The sequence below is a fragment of the Fukomys damarensis genome, unplaced genomic scaffold (genome assembly GCF_012274545.1).
Source record: "Fukomys damarensis isolate Sample0158 unplaced genomic scaffold, DMR_v1.0_HiC HiC_scaffold_5, whole genome shotgun sequence".
Taxonomy (NCBI): Eukaryota; Metazoa; Chordata; class Mammalia; order Rodentia; family Bathyergidae; genus Fukomys; species Fukomys damarensis.
The window spans coordinates 72128502-72145482 of record NW_022900917.1 but is presented as its reverse complement, the minus strand read 5'-3'; positions in this window follow the sequence as shown (position 1 = coordinate 72145482).

Genomic DNA, 16981 nt, shown 5'->3' with positions numbered 1-16981 from the left:
AAAAAAAAAAAAAAAAAAAAAAAAAAATTCAAGGAGGAAAGACTAATTTCTTTTCTACAAGTATCAACCAGATACCAAAAGTGGACAAAGATACCATAAGAAAAATAAACTAGAGAAAACTATCTCTCATGGGTCCATGTAGAAAGTCTTTAGCAAAATTCTAGAAAACCTACTGTACCATCAAGGCATAAAGGTATGTACCACAAGGACTTTATCTCAGGGGTAAAAAGATGGCTTCACATCTAAAGCCCATTGTGTAATAGCCAGTATGAACAGAATAAAGGACAAATCTTGCATACTAATCTCGACACATACAGAGATGGCATGTCTTTTATTTTTAATTTTAATTTTTGTTATTGTTTTTTGAGACACTGTCACACTGTGTAGTTTACACCTTTACATAATCCATTTTGGTTCTTATCTTTTACCCACTCCCCTGCCCTCCCTTGAACTCCTCTGCCCCTCCCTATCTATAAAGACTTTGTTTCCATTTTTTCTTTTTCTCATGTTAATTCCACTCCCATTATTCTTTTCCTCTATCCCTCCTATTTCCCCTTCCCCTTTTCACCTTTTCTTCCAGTCACTGCTAAATAAGATGATCTTAAACAAATACATTAATAATGTAATAATATTGAAGAAGTGAGCAACACTGCTACAGGGAATGAGACCTGGGAGTAGTTTGAAATTTTCAAACACATATGATCAATCACACCTTAAAATAGTAATGCTTTGATCCATGAAAATGATGTAGAAAGTCAATGATAGTGTGTTGGAAACATTTAGGTCAATAAATACAGGATATCATGTAGAACAGCATTGAATTAGGAATTAAGAATCCTACAGTTTAATGTAAATTTTGCTATTAATTTAAATGGCACCTGTCCAGTTCCTTCTCATCTACTGATCTCAGTGTTCTTAGCAAAACAATGTTCAGCCAGATTACCTCTCATTCCAGCACTAACGTTTTATAAATCTAAGAAAATAAACCATTACCCTACATTCTGGGCTGGTTGCCTGAGTGCATGACTGTGCTCCAATGAGAAATACATCCTTTTATTCTTGGGCCATCAGGCAGGAGGCCTAGGGAAAGTAACATTCAGGCAATATTGATCTGGGATTCTAAAGTTAGTTCAACCTTGTGAAACTCTGACATTAGCATCTGATTTCCCAGAAGAAGTTTCACGAGATTCTCCTGACTCAAAGATTCCATTTATGATCATCCAGAATTATGACTCAAGTCTGGTAAGTTAACAGGAGGAGCAAGAAGTTAAAAGCCATGGTGGAAATCAAGATCTTAAGTGTGATCCAAACCCTAAAGCTGGCTCAGATCCTTCAGATATATAGGAAGTCAAAGGTCCTTTTCTTAAAGAGAATATACAGAGTGAATCCTTTGTATGTGTGTGCTCTGATAAAAGTAATGATAAAAGTAATCCGGTGTATTGAGAAGGGAAACAGACATGTTTTGAGTAGCTGTGCCACTTGCCATGGAATCTCTCTAAGCCTTCGCCGGTTCATATTTGAGTTCTCTGCATGGAAAAAAATAGGTGTCTTTACATGTGAGAGAATCATGCAGATGAGAGCACTATGTAGGGACCGACCATAACTGAGAAGTCCAAGAAAATGATATCCTTGTCCTGATTTCTGACTTATTATATTTCTAAATCCAACTACCTTCTTCCTGGAGGTGTTTTAAACTTATCCTTTTTGATCTCTGAGGAAAGAGGCATAGAATGCTGGAACCCAGAATATTCAGATATGAAACAGTGTCCCTAAAATTAGAGCAACTACTAAAAATAAACACTTAGTGGGAAGGAAGGTGGTAAAAGTTCATTAACAAATAGAATTTACTCTCCACTACTTTTTGATTCCAGAAAGAAGTCAGGAATATTTATTCATATTTTGGTTTGGGTTTTATCTTTCAACCCATATCAAATCACAGGTGGTGGTAAATGCAGGATGTGCCTTCTATTTTTTAAAGGTTTTCTTCTAAATCGTTACTGACATTATTACTGTTCTTTTAGTAGTGACCACCCATTCTTGTTCAGACTGCCATAATACATCACAAGTTGAACAGCTTAAACAACAGAACTTTTTTGTCTCATCGTTTTGGAGGCTGGATGTCTGTGCAAGGTGTCGGCAGGGCTGCGCCCCACCTAAAGGTGCAGGGCAAAGGTGCACTCCCTCCCCAGCTTCTGTTTGGTACTTGGAAAATGACAGAAAACTCCAATATTCACATAATGTTTTTATCTCTCTGTGACCACATTTCCTTTTTTATAAAGACACTAGCCATATAGGATTTGGGGCCCATCCTAGTCCAGTATGACTTTATCTTAATTAATTATACCTGCAACAACCCAATTATCAAAGCCATATTATGAAAGACTGGGGCTTAGAACTTTAATGTAAATTTTTAGGTTGCAGTCCTATTGGAGGGGGATCTAGTCTCCGAATGCCTAGAAAGGGGGACAGTGAGGGCTAAAGAAAAAGACAATAGAGATGAGTAATTTCAAAGTATATGGGGGGCTGGGAGGTCAGTGCCTAAGAGAAAGCCAAGACAAAGACTCTCCAAGATTACTACTATTTATTGGGTTCATAGGGAGAATCAGAGGACTCCAAGGGTGGCAGTAATCCTACCATGAGGATCTTGTGCTGTTGAGGCTCTTAGGGCTGTGAGGATTTCATGCTGATCAGGATGGGGAGAGGAGCCAAATGGCTGACAACAATAGATGGGAGGAGGTGAGCTGATAAGGAATTTGCCCCTCCCCAGGTGAAACCATTCTCTTTTTGTCTTACTACTTGGTTCTCAAAGAACCAGGATGTCTTCAGCAGATGTAATCCTGCCCTTGAGTGTCACAGCATCACGGGACCATTGAGGCCTAAGGTGGCGCCAGCGGCAAATGCAGTTATGTTTCCTTCTGCCATAGCGGTCCGCAGGCAAGAGGAGGAGGCCTCAGATGGCCTTAATCATAATTTAGTAGTGAAATGATTTTTCCCCAAAATTATACAGAATGGCTCCCAACGCAATCTGACTCGTAACACCGCCCTTCTCTGTGAGAAAGGAAACTTCTCTTTGGACTCTCCAATTTCCACTTTCTACCAATGTGTTTGTGGGTCCAATTCATTCCCTGATTGCCCTTCCTTTCTCTGTTGTTGGGCCTACAGTGTTTGTTATTCGGAGTTTATACTAAATAGGATGGGCAATGGGCAGGATCTTATAAGTGGAGACAAAATAGAAATGAAAAATTATATGAGTTGAACTGAGGACATCTTGTTGACAGTACTGACTTCTTATTAGAAAATTTGTGTAACAAAGGCATCTTTATTCTTCTTCATCTTGGTTTATACATGTATGATGTACAATTCTAGTTTGGGCAGGGGAAAATGGATGGAGAATGTTTCTTGCAACAGGTTCCACTACTTTATATTATCTGTCAATGTTGAAGAAATAAGGAAATGCCTCACCATGTGCATTCATTTCAGCCTAGGTCAGCAGTTTACCAACCAGGGTTGATTTTTAACACCCAGAGGACATTTGGGCATATCTGGAGCAATTTTGAGAGTTACAACAGAGGAAGAATTACATCTAGTGGATACAAGGTAAAAATCATGCTAAATACTCCATAACATATTGGACCTCCTATCACAACAAGAATCAACTGGTCCACAAATTCAATAATGGCAGGACCGAGAAGCTCTGGTCCAAGAATACCTTTCGGAATGACTTTGAACAAGAATTCCAAATGCCTCTCTACTTACTAAAATCATCTTGCTCTTCAGTCTTTTCAGCATTTTATATTCATGTGCTTTTTGGAGGTCAGTAGGAAATAATCCTTGGGATGCAGGCCCACATGGTATTGACCACCATATGACTGATCATCTCCACAAATAAAAGATGGGCAAAGCACTCGCCAACCTCAGGATTTCTTTTATTTCTTAAAGGCAGTGAATTTCTAGTGACAGAAATAATGCCACTTTCAATAACTTTATTTTAAAAGGCAGAAAATCTTTACTAGGAGTGGGGAGATTATTCAATTGTCTTTGCCTCTGCAAAACTGTATGCTACTTTGCACGTTACATATTTGTTGTTGACATGAAGATCAACCCACATGATAAAAAAACCTACTGCTATGAAGAAACTGTTGTAAATCAGTTCATCCCAAAATGAGGCTGACTTAGGGGAGGGACTTTCTTCTTCTCATGTGGGACCCCTCGATTCTGATTGATGTGATGATAATGATGGTAGCTATTAAATTCCTTTCATGTGTCAGGCCCTTTCCATGCATTACCTCATTTAGTCACCACCACAGTTCTATGTGGAAAGCACAGTTATTACCCCCAGGGAGCTGAGGTTGGAGAATGTAAACAGCTGCCCATGTTCACACAGCGAGGAAGTGGTGAAGTCATAATGTTCATCCATGTTTGTCTGACTGTAGAGTCTTAAAGTCTGGGTAAGGATTCAGTTAATGAAGTTGGTGCATATCAAAGAAAAGCTTAAAAGAGAAAAGATGAGGAAGTGATCAAAAGTAGTATAATCAAATGATAAACAAATTATAATATATACAAATAGAATTATATGTGAATGTTAGGCTCTGTGTCACATTTTTTATGTTTTTCTACAGTTATAAACTTAACTTTACATATATTTTTGTAATTAGATGAAAATTTTTATCTATGCCCATATCTATGTCCAAGTTGATAGTCATATGCATGTTCAAATCTGTATCAAATTCATATCTATGCCCATGCCTTTTCTGTCTTGAAGCCAGCTAACTGTTGACTAAATCCTCAAACATCTGTGAATCACATCACAAGCCTCTCTTCTTTTAAATTATGGGTATTTTGTATCAGTGACTGGAAAGTAACTAAAATATGTGCAAAGGAGATGAAATCAGTATCTCAAAGAGATAGCTCAATTTCACATTCATTGCAACATTATGATGGGTAAAATATGGAAGCAGTCATAGTGCCCATCAAACCTGAATGGATGGACAAAGAAAATGTGGTATACACACAGACACACAAACACACATACAGTGTCTTATTTACTTTCTGGTTGCTGGGATTAAAAAATACCCAATACCCACAATTCAAAGGCTCAGATTTTCAGTCCATGGTCAGCTGACTCCAAGGCAGCACATGACAAAGGAGCACAGCAGAGAAAAGCTGCTCAGGCCACTGCAGCCAGGAAGCAGAAAGAGATGGGAAGAGCAGGAGCAGCAGATACACCCTTCCAGATCGTGCCCCCAGTGATCGCTGTGACCAATCATGCCCCACTTTCTAACAGCAAGCCACTAGCCACTGTGGCACCCCATAATCCAGCCACTTTCCAAAAGCCCCACCAGTGAGCACATGAGACTCTTGCTGGGAAATTCTTTATCTGAGCAAACACACACACACACACACACACACACTGTTCAGCCATGAAAGAGAAAGGAATTCTGCCTTTTGTGATAACATGGATTAACCTGGAAGACATGCTAAGTGAAATAACACAGACACAGGGAAACAAATACTGTATGATCTTACTTATGCATGGAATCCAAAAAAGTTCCATTCACAGAAGCAGAAAGAATGATAGCAACTAAGAAAGGGCGTAAGGGAGATAAAGAGATTTTTATTAAAATGTATACTCCTTCAGTTATAAGGTGAAATTCTGGATAGTTAATAATGCTGTATTGTTTGATTGATGAGAGTAGATTTATATATTCTCACTGCATAATATTCAATTGGGTGATGACAGATGCTTGGATTAGATGGACTGTATAATCACTGTACAATAAATACAGCAAATCATCACATTTACACCTTGAACTTATACAACATTTTTATGCTAAATATTTTAAATAAAAAGTGAAAGTAAGCTAATCAGCACATTGAAACAAAAACACTGAATCTGCTTTCTTTCTGGACTTTTGATTATGCAAAACCAATCAAATGTCCTCTGTATAATAATGACCATTTGAGTTGGATTTTTTTTCTTTTGAAACAAAGAGAGTATTGATGAATACTATATAAAAAAGTTAAAATCCTGAAGTATAGGTCAAGAAATAGCCTCAGTTTAGGTGTTTTATAAAATGAAATACTCCTACAATACTGTTAACTGCATTGTTTCCATAATACCAAATGAAGAATATTCTAAACTTGTAATCTGGATATTCAGAAAGATAATAGTCATGGGTTTGACAAAATGACAGCTCTTAATATTTGTTTCATTTTTTGGTCTTCTCTGTCATTTGAAACATTTCACAGGCATGAAAACTATTATGTAATTTTCTAGCTATCCAAGATTGAATTTAAGTTCTTCTTGGGCCATCAACGAGATGCTTCGTGGTATACCATGTTGTTTCAGCTAAGAAGGGGCAGTGGACAGGGCCAGCGATCTCTAAGAAAATAATAGCAGTCACTCAGGGTCTGTCCTCTACATTGCCACTCAGAACGTGACTAAACGAAGGGGGTGGGTAAAAATAGTGTGTCTGCCTCAAACTACTCTGAAGCGAGCAATTTACAATCCATTTTGTTATGATAATCCCGTCACATTGTTACTTACTGTATATTTGAAAGTAGGTCAGTCTTTTATTGATACTTTTTAGGTAGACAGTACAGTTACATTCATCTTTGGGATCTTGTACCTTTACATGACAGGTCTTGGTTCTCATTTTTTCCCCATACCCTTGACCTCCCTTCACCCCCTCCTCCCTTCCCTATTTACAACAATTTTGTTTCCATTTTTTCATTTTCTCAATTTTTTTCTTTTCCCTTATTTCCTTTCCCCTACCCTTCCAACTTTCTCTACACTGGATAAAAATGATGTGGTTTTTCTATAAAATGGAATACTACTCAGCCATAATGAATGAAAAATTATTGTCATTCATAGGAAAATGGATGCATATTGAGCTCATACTCAAGTGACATAAATAAGTCACACATGTAAATAACAATAGTTTCTTTGGGGCTAAAAGGTAATTCAGTCTTTGAAACAGGCTAAATATAGTTAATATTAATTCATACAAGTCTTTCATAATTCCAGCTCTGGAATTTATTTATTTATTTATTTTCCATTGAGTTTATTGGTACTTTTTAGGTATACAGTAGTTAAATCCATCATTAGGATCTTGAACTTTTACATGACAGATCTTGGTTCTCATTTTTTCCCCATACCCCTGATTTCCTTTCACCCCCTCTACTCTCTCCCCTATTTACAAAGACTTTGCTTTCATTTTTTCCTTTTCTCATATGTTTTTCTTGTCCCTTATTTCCTTTCTTCTACTCTTCCAGCTCTGGACTTTTGTAGTTGGTTATTTTAATCGGATCACTTATCCAGTGAGTGGTCTTGGGTAACTTGAATAAATGATAAAATTCAAAATAATAATACTAACTATATCTTGTAGATTTTTTTAAAAAGGTGATTTGAAAGTAATCAGCACACAGCTCAACACATGGGAAATTCTCAAGGATTTGTGGGAAGTTTAATAAATTAAATTTTTAACTGAATGAAAAAATGTAAGCCTGAATCTCATCAGATGTATTAATCTTACTACGTTAGTTGGACATGATCATTACTGCATGAAGTAATTTGAAATTCTGCAGAATACCAGACTGTGGAAACTCATGTGTCCTAATAACTTCATAGTCTTGCAACTCAAAATATGAGACCCATAGAAAGGACAGGAAGTTCCTCTGAAACTGTGGATCTTTTTTCACTTACAAATTCATTTATTTTAAACTGAGTGCCAATTATATGCTTGGAATGCTATTTCTGGCCTCCCTTCTCTACTTAAAGTATGCTATCATTTAGAACTTGTTGAGACTCCTTCAGTTTATAATTTGTTTCTTTGATATATTGTAGGTTGTGTCTAAAATGCTCATTTAATCCTACCTATCATGGATTATTATTTAACCATACCAAACATTTATCCAGGAACTTTGTTATTTGAGAAATATTTATTGGATATTCAAGTTGTGCAGAGGCCTCTGAGGGGAGAAAATAAAAATGAACTAGGAACGATGCCTATTTTATGGATATTATTTTTGTTTTTCCACTTTGGAGAATCTGCAGGCATTTTGCAACCTCAATAGGTGTTAGGCTAGAAAAGAAGCCAAAGCACAGGGGGTGGGGCTTAATCTGTGGAACTTTTAAGAGATGCAGCTGAAGCCATTTGATTAAGACAACTCTGAAATGTGTCTGACTTCTAGATTTTCTATTCCTAAGAGCTCCATGAGCGATTTCCATATTATTTAAAGTCATATCAGTTTGGATAAATAGACTCTGTGCAGCCCAAGGCATTTTAATTGCTATCCCTACTTTTATCTCTTGTGTGAGATTATAGTTCCTAAAGAATAGAAAATCATTTATGAGTCCTTATATCAGTTGAGTGACACAGTGTAGAAGCTATGGTGGATGTCAATAATTTGAATCAGTATATTTCTGATTTCATAAATCAGGAATTCCTTTTGTATTAAAAACAATGATTCATGATGTTTTTAGGGTCATGTATCTTTTAACAACTGGGAAAAGGTACTCACCATGTCATCAAAGGGGTGGAAACACACATTTTATATGCAGTAAACCAAATATTTATGCACAATTTAAGGACTTTGTAAGTCTCTGAAGCTATGGATGCACTCAAAGCTCACTGCTAAGAATTCCATTCTGGGTCACGTTTTCAGTCTAGGTGATAACATTGGCCTATTCCCCATCATTGTCTTTGAAGCCCAGCCAGTATGAACTGCGACCTTCCAAAGATGGGTAGAAGGAGACTTGTTTTTCCTTACCAGTTGTCAACATTATTTACACAATGATCTCTACTATTAATATGAAAGACATGCTATTAATTTAGTGCCATATACTAATGAAATGACTTCTTTAGTACAAGAAAACATTCTCTCAAAATTTGAATGAGCACGATGTGAAAGGTATACCAACAGTAGTAATAATCCTGATAATAAAGATGCTGAAGATAACAGAAAGGATTCTTTGCATAGTGAGTTTCAAGTTTTTGAGCTTCTACCTCTAATTTATTCCACTCTTAACAATCCTGCAAAGTGGGAGGAGTGGACATTTGTTGATTCATGGTTGGTCAGGGTCCATTAATTTGACGAACTGAAATAACCTGTTTTGTTCATTCTCAGGGGAGCTACAAAGCCATGTCCACTGTGCTCCTAATACCAAGTGAGAACTCCATGGAGGCTGGCACAGCCTCCACACAGACTCTTTCTCCTACCCATCAAAATTCTGACGGGCCTATGGTCTACGCTTAGTCAGAATCTTTCTTCCAAAATTTTGTGTGTTGAGTCACAGTAGAGAAAGAGGCTGGGACCCTTAACTCCAGGTGTGACCCACTGGTGAGATGACAGAACAACTCCTACTTCCTGGATCCTATTCTGATTTGTTATTCTGATTTTTGCTTTGTTTCTAAACTTGGACACTAAGCTACCAATTAATTTTGTGAGATCTTTGACAAATTTTAATATATTCCATTTTTTGTTTAAGTTAATTAGATTCAGATGGGGTTGTTGCCAGAAAGAACTCTTATAAGTGGAAAAATATAGTAGAATTTATCTCTATGCTATATTTGAGAATGTCAGGTTGCAATTAAATAGTAAAGAGTGATGCCAGACATTTAGATTAAGACTCTGAATGTTCTGTTATTTATTTGTATTGCTCTTTCAAATAACTCTTCTTTTTAAAATATCACTTAGGTTTTCCTGTCTGTGAAACCAAGGATTGATTAGAACTCAACTTTAAACTTAATTGACTGTAATTGAATTAACAGAAAAACTCAACATAATTGGGTTTTAAATAAGATCGTTTTCCCCATTCTCGGGGAAACTAAATGTGGAGGTTTAGCATTTTAAAAAGTTGTCATTCAAGGCCTGACTTCTAACTACTCAAATATCTCTATGATAGGGCACTGAATCTCTTTACCCAAATAGCTTGCACATTATAAGTGTTTCTAGGCTTCAAGATTGTGAAAAAAGTTAGAGAAGATGACTTTTCCTATCTATTTAAAAAGAGTTATTGGCAATACCATTTTGCATCTGGCTTTCCAGTTTGCTGGGCAGAACCTAGTATTATTAGAGCTCTAGCTGCAAGAGAGTCTTGCAAATGATAGATTGTCAGAGCCTGGCAAAAATATGACCACTTAAGTGTACACATGGACAGATGTTTTTCAAATTAAGTCTATCTTTGGCAAACAGTGCTGGATTGTGAAACAGAACTTTGCCAGTGCCCAAAGTGAGTATTATTTTCATACCTAAAAGGGGGAGGTAGAAGCTTGATGGCTGAGTAGCTGCTGCCACAAACCCCAAACCACACTGAGCCACAGTGATTTGCTGAATACTTAAGCAATTGTTTCTTCTCCAGAGTGAATCACTGCTCGATCCACATTTTCATCCTTGTATCTCAGAGAAAGGCAGAAAAGATGCTCGATGTTTGTGGAATAATTGACTGAACAAAAACTGTTCTCTAACTCTCCAAAACCTGAAATATTGAAGAAATCATTCTATACCTGAATTTATAGGAAAAAAATTGGATTGCACAAGCAGGGAAAGCCAAAAGATATTTGAAATGTAGGGAATGGATAGTTTGTTACTGTTTCTGTTGAATTATTAGCTACTAGGATTTAGGCATTGAGTATTTTATTCACTTTATTTTGCACAACAAGATCAAGACTTTACATTTATTTTGGGCTAGCTAGTTTTATCCATGCTCAAAATTAAGACATAAGAGGTTAAATAGTTTGTCCAGTGTGATCTGAATAGCAAAACCTTCCTAAAATTCACATAATGCCATTTCCCTACATAAAGTTCTTACGTCTCTTTCATTTGCCATTTGTCTATAAATTTTTGCCAGAGTGCTTCCTCTCTAAGTCCACTTTATTGTCATCAGAATTCTCGGTATTCTCTAAACTCTGGCTTTGTTTAATACATTTTTCCCACTGTACTTCTCCATATATGCAGACATACTTCAATCTTTTATTAGTGCAAATAGTCCACAATACATAATTACATTTATCTTGGGGATTTCCGTTTGCTTCCAGGACTTGGCAAGAGGACACTGGCCCAGCCTCTGTGTCAGCTCCCTTCCCCCTATGACCCCGCCTTATGTCTCCTCCTCTCAGCAGAGCATTTATGGCATTATCACGTAACTAGCCTCCTTGTTTAACAACTCCTGGGTGAAAAGCTTGAGAAAAGGACCCTGTCTTGACAACTATTTGATCCTCCAACACAAAGTCACCATTTTGAATTACCCGTTGGAGGATGGAATGATTGAACCAAGCAGGCAAGTTAAGATTCAGAGCCATTTCCAATTCCGAAGCTTGTGCCTTTAATCTTATCCATGCTGTGTCTCTTTACAGCCCCTCAGCAAGAGAAAGACCTGTTATGGCACACAGAGTGTCAAATGCTCTTTATTTTCTCCAGAAGACTGTCTGCCCACTCACCTATTTGCAGTGAATATGATCTTTCCCTACACTGTGTAACATGTTCTTCTGCATGGTATCTCCCCGATTGACAAGAATGATCATACACATTTCCTTATATAACTTTTACCCCGGTGCTTCTTTCTGTGATGTTCTGTTTATAAGTAATGTTTCCTTCAAGCCACCAAAAGTGTGAGGGGTGTCTGTGCAGCTCTTCACCCCTCATGCTGTGTATCACTGTAGAAAACTGATTGCTTCATCACTTCAGGTGGGGACCTGGGCCTGACATATGTCCTGCAGGAGTTGTTCAGTGATGGCTCCTGGGATGGATCACTCATCACTGAAGCATTTTCTGTCTTTGCTCTTTGGATTCTGTGCACTGCATAGGCTGGGGTTTGAGCCAACATTAAGGGTAGGTGAACTCAATAAATAAAGACTATTTTCCACTCTTATTGTTTCATTTCCAGCAAGCCCTGTCCAGACATGGCAGAGGCCATTTATAGTGGATGCAAAGCTGTGACTATGGCTGCCTGAATGGTGTGATATACGTTCTCTGTCTCCACTTTTATAGGGCAGCTGTTTCTTGGGGGATCAAGCTCAGGTACCGGGACTGTGAATTATGAGTCCTAATCAAGTTGGTCATGCTTTGTGGCCTGGGAAAAGCCAGAGTGTTTCCCTTTTATGATTTCAGAGTGCACTTTTTGCAGCCTATGGAGCAATTAGCCAATCTTTGAAATGGATATGCTGTAAACACATCAAGTCCTTGGAGAGCCACTGTGACAGCTCTTTGTGGGAGGGGAGGTCATAAGCTGGTCCCCACTGCAAGTGCCTTAGCTTCGGCTGGAAGGTATGCAAGCCAATAGAAAAACCGACTGCAAGAGAAAGAAAGCAAAACTCCACACAGTCAGCAGTGTTCACATATCCATGGCTGCTCCTCCTCCCACAAAAATCAGAGATCCTGTAGCATGGAAGCTTAAGTCCAAAATGGACATGTTATGTCTTTATTCTGAATGTTCATTTATTTCCCTAACTGTAAGGTTGATTTGTTTGGAAATGATGATCGCCTTAAAAAAAGGTGAGGAAAGCTAGAACTCAAGTATTCTTCAGGTATAGATGGAAACCAAAGCCAAGATAAAGTGAGAAATTGTGCTCATGCTGTGATTTTTCTCCTCTACATTAAAAAATTTTGAGGTGACATTCGCTTAATATAAAATTAGTCTCTTTTAAGTAATTCAATAACATTTAGCACATTCATAATTTTGTAAAACAAGCACTTATATCATGTTACAACATATTTTTTGCTATTCCTATATAACTCCTCTAAATCATTAGGTAGTTATTTCCTACATCCCTTCCTCCAAGACCTAACAACCGTTCTGCTTTCTGCTGTCAGTGTGATTTTCCTTTTCTGGATATTTCATATAAATGGAATCATATAATATGTGAACTTCTTTGTCTGACTTCTTTCTCTCTACTTAAGGAACAAGAATTCAGTGACTTCTTATCAGGTTTTTTTTTTTTTTTTTTTTTTTTTTTTTTTTTTTTTTGGTACCGGTGATCGAACTCAGGTCCTTGCACTTGCGAGGCAGGCCACTGAACCACTGAGCTAAATCTATAGCATTTTATTTATACTTTGGTTCCCAGAAGTCTCTGTTAGACTTAATGGTTTGATCTAAAGGTGCCTCTACATATTTTAAGTTTGGCTACAAGGTTGTTCCATATGTAGTGAACTGTAACCTAGCTTGAGGTGTAATAGACTATGATGTATCTGATAACAAGGGTCTGTGTTTCAGCCAGTCACAAATAGCCCACTGTTCAAACCCTGCTAAAATAAGACAGGTGTGAGCTGTAACCAACAGGCCTATTTTCCTAAGTTATTTCTCAGTGATTTCATTATTAGTGTGCAGGAAATGCTATTGATTTTTGTGTGTTCATTTTGTATCATGCCTCACTGCTGAATTGGGTTATTAATTGTAGGAATATTTTCATGGAATTTTGGGAGAATCTTTTCTGAAGAAGATCGTGATGTCTGCAAATAAGCATAATTTGACTTCTTACTTCCCTGTAGAAATCTGGCTGTGCATATAAACTGCTCATGTGGTGGAGAGAACCATTCAGAATCATTTTGGTCCAGATTGCTGCCTGATTTTGGAGGCACAACTAAAGCCAATTAACATCTGCAAAACTAGTTTTGTTGGAGTTTTACCTTTTAGTAATTCAAATTGGCACTGAGGTAAGTCCTGAAAATATTAAAAACAATTTAAAATACTACAAAATTATAGCAATCAGAACATCATGACACTGTCATAAAGACAGATATGTAAACCCACTGGTAGAAACAAGAATAGAGAACACAGAAATAAATCCATATATTTATGGTCGACTAATTTTCTGCAAAGGTGCCAATGACACACAATGAAGAAAAGACAATTTTCTCAGCAGTGGGAAAACTGGTTCTCAGAGAAACGTAAAGGTACTCACTTGTCTTACACTGCATACAAAATCAACAAAAGTGGTAAAGACTTAACCATGAGGGTTGAAATTGTGCAGCAATTAGAAGAACATAACAAAAATCCCCATGGTCTGGACAATGATTTCGGTAGGGGGAGGGCAGCAAAAATACAGACAACAAAAGAGCCTTCTAGTTCATTTGTGTTTCTACCAGAGTTCATATTTTTCTAGGTTAAATATATGTGGTGGCAGGATTTCTTAATAGTTTTACATATGGCAAATAATGATAATGATACAGGAAATAATTCCAGAAGGTGAAATATGAAATATTACATCTCCCAACCTGTTAGATGTTTGATATGCCAAGCTCGTGTTCTCTGAAAACCCAAGAATGAATTCTTGGAACTATGAAGGTTAAGAGTAGGAAGATAGAACAGCTCCTGAGAGGCACGGGGGGACCCCAGTGGGGAGCGCAGGGACCCTGCTTTACAGAGGAGGTTTATAGAGTGAAACCCACATGGGTGCAACATGGGCCACAGCCATGATCAACCAATCAATTTATAAGTACAGTCACTTAGGTAATGGCAGTGCAATGGGGAAATGAGTCATGTAACAAGTGTGGATGGAAAGAGCAAAGACTTTTCCTATGAGGTGGCAGGTCCAGAGGGCCTGGTCACCTGCTAGGGTGGCTGACATCTGTCTAGACTTCATTAGGCCCAGTGTTTATCCTTTGAGGAAGTACATAGTTCCAGTCATGGTGTCTTTATCTCGAGGCCCAGTCTCCAGCCTCAGCTGTGGTGTGTTTCACCTTTGTCCTGATCCTCTCAAGCACCTTGCCCTAACTGCCTGTAATATTTTTACCTAACTCAGCTGTCTGTAATAATAGTTTCTCCTTTTATTTTATTATTAGTAAATACATGCAGAAAATAATTATTACATTTACGTTGGGGTTAAGTACATGTACATAAGACATCTTAATTCCTTTTTCTTTCCCTTTCCCTTCCTTTTGTCCTTCACTTGATATCTGGGACTCTTTACCTTTTGCAAAATATTTGCCTCTCTGTTTCCTTTGATATATCATTTATTTTATTCTTTTATTTATTTAAACATTGGCTTATTTGTATAACAGAGTCTTGAATATCTGATCTATTTCACTAAACATTATAGTCTCAAGAAACATCCATTTTGCTACAAATGACACAAATTTATCTTTCTTTATGGTAGAGTAGTACTCCACTGTGTGTAAACACAACATTTTCTTTATCCATGCACATGTCGATGTACACGTAGGCTGCTTCAGAGATTTATCTATTATATATTTATATCTATGCTGCTATAAGCATGGAAACACATGCATTATTGTAATGTGATACCTTTAACTCTTTTGGAAAGATACATAAAGTGGAATAGCTGGGCCAAATGGAAATTTTAGTTTTAGTTTTTGAGGAATTCCCATTCTGATTTCCACAGTGGCTGTACTAGTTTACATTCCCACTGACAATGTAGAAGGGTCCCTTTTTCCCTGCAGCCTCACTAGTATTTCCTATTTGATTTCATGACGCTAGCCATTATTTCTGGAGTAAGAGTTTCAGTGTTGTTTTAATTTGCCTTTTTGTCATGGCCAAAGATGTTGAACATTTTTCATATAGTTACAGACTACTGACTGATACGTCTTCAGAGAAGTGTTTATTATCTCAGTAGCCCATTTTTCGTTTGTTTCTTTCATTTGGCAGGTTGATTTTTTTGGGGGGGTTCTTTCTGTATTCTAGATATTAGCTGGCTGTCTGAGGTGTCTCTGCCAAAAGTTTTTCCCATTCTACAGGTTGGTTCCCCACTTGCTTTCTTTGTTGTGCATACATCGTATTTTACATTCTAAGTGGTATAATGGTAGTTTTTGATTGTTGATGTTATTTTTTTGTACAAATGGGATTCTGTGTAGGAAGTCCTTGTCTACACCTATGCTTTCAAGGGCTTTACCTATTTTATCACCCTGCAGATTGCCTCTGCTCTAATATTTAGATCTTTGATCCATTTTAATTTTGGTTTAACGCGTGGTGAGAGATATGGTGCTAGATACAATCTTTTGCCTGTGGATAATCACATTTCCTAGCATCATTTGGTGAAGAGGCTATTCTCCCTCAAGCACATGTTCTTGGCCCCTTTGTTAAAGGTCCGGTGACTGAGTGTGCCTGTGTGGCTTCTGTATTCCATTGTTCCATATATTTGTTTTTGTGCCAGTGACAGGCAGTTTTTATCACCTCACCTTTGTAGTATAACTTGACGTCTGAGACTTTACCCCACCAGCCTTGCTCTTGTAGCCCAGGATTTCTTTGGCTATTCTGTGTCTCTTTGGGTCCTATATTAATTTTAGGATTGTTCGCTCTAATTATGTGAGGAATGCATTTGGTATTTTGATTTGGCTCTCACTAAATCTGTATATCAGTTGTGGAAATGTGGCCATTTTGACAATCTTTATTCTGTTTATCCAGGAACAGGGGCTATCTTCCCATTTTCTGATTTCCTTTTTGATCTCCTTTTTCAGAGTACTGTAGTTTTTGTTGTAGAGGTCTTTGAGTTTGGTGAGGTTAATTATTAAATATTCAAGTTTTATTGATGCCATTATGAATTTTTCTCAGTGAGTTCATTACCAGTGTGCAGGAATGCTATTGATTTTTGCATGTTTATTTTGTATCCTGCTACATTGATGAATTTAAGGAGGAGTGTTTTGGTGGAGTTTTTTGGTTGCTCTTTGTAGAGGATCATGTTGTCTGCAAATAAGAATACGTCTTCCTTTCCTATACATATCCCTTTTGTTATTTTTCTCTTGCTTAATGGACTTGTTTAATGTATTGGGTAATATAATTTTAAAATTTTTATTGCTCCATTTTAGATATACAATACAGTTACATTCATCATTGGGATCTTGTACCTTTACATGACATATCTTGGTTCTTATTTTTTCCCCATTCCCCTAGCCTCTCTTCCCCCCTCTCTCTGTTTTGGTTAATATGTTGAACATGATTAGTACTAGCAGACATTTTTTCTTTTTTTCCTGATACTAAAGGAAAGCTTTAAGCTTTGTACTATTTAATATCATGTTGGGCATAGGT